The sequence below is a fragment of the Wasmannia auropunctata genome, unplaced genomic scaffold, assembly GCF_000956235.1.
Source record: "Wasmannia auropunctata unplaced genomic scaffold, wasmannia.A_1.0 LD336095.1, whole genome shotgun sequence".
Taxonomy (NCBI): domain Eukaryota; kingdom Metazoa; phylum Arthropoda; class Insecta; order Hymenoptera; family Formicidae; genus Wasmannia; species Wasmannia auropunctata.
This window is the reverse complement of record NW_012026795.1, coordinates 3,702,701-3,703,366: the sequence shown is the minus strand read 5'-3', so window position 1 is coordinate 3,703,366 and position 666 is coordinate 3,702,701. Positions and strand designations below refer to the sequence as shown.

Sequence of the window (666 nt, the reverse complement as noted above, 5' to 3'; positions counted from 1 at the left end):
CATGGTGCGCTTGTGTGACGCATTATTGCATTATTGATCACAATGTAGAATTCAAATAGTTTGCAATATCTGCACAAATATAAAAGTTAGAATTTTGGGATTTTCACAGAGCACTAGAGCTAGTTTTTCTGCAATGCTGCGTCTAACAATGAACTCGGAAAGTTTAATAATTGTTCAGATATTTAGGACAATAGAAATTTAATAATTGAAGTAGACACGCCCGAGTGATGCAATGCGTGACTCATGTCATCGCGCATTATGAATACGTATATTAAATTAAATTAAGAATCTGCTATGGATTTTTACTTAATATTAACGGTATGGATTGCGCGCTCTTATGTGTATTAATTTTATAATGATTTATAACAATTACCGATAACTTAAGGATAAAGTTTGCGTTATCTGCACAATTAATAGGTTTTCGATGTTCTTTTTTATACGCTGCTTCTCGTGACACTGTCGCGCATCGTTTGCACTAGTCAGATTTTTAATATTGTTAACGGTTGTGCACTAATTAAGAACAATAGGTTACGTATAATGAACAGAAGCATACTGTGGAGATGCATTGTCTCTCGCAGGCTCGGACTTGCATAGGGTGACATCATGATTATCGATCGCCGCATTCCTCAGGCATTGCGTCGTCTTATGCAGGTGCAGACTCGGTCT

The 666-nt window shown here is 36.6% G+C and overlaps 1 protein-coding gene across 1 annotated transcript in view; it reads right to left on the bottom strand.

Moving 5' to 3' along the window:
- The window catches only part of LOC105462816 (probable 2-oxoglutarate dehydrogenase E1 component DHKTD1, mitochondrial), a 5,042-nt gene that overhangs the window by 552 nt on the left and 3,824 nt on the right, over positions 1-666 (bottom strand). The window lies entirely within an intron of this gene.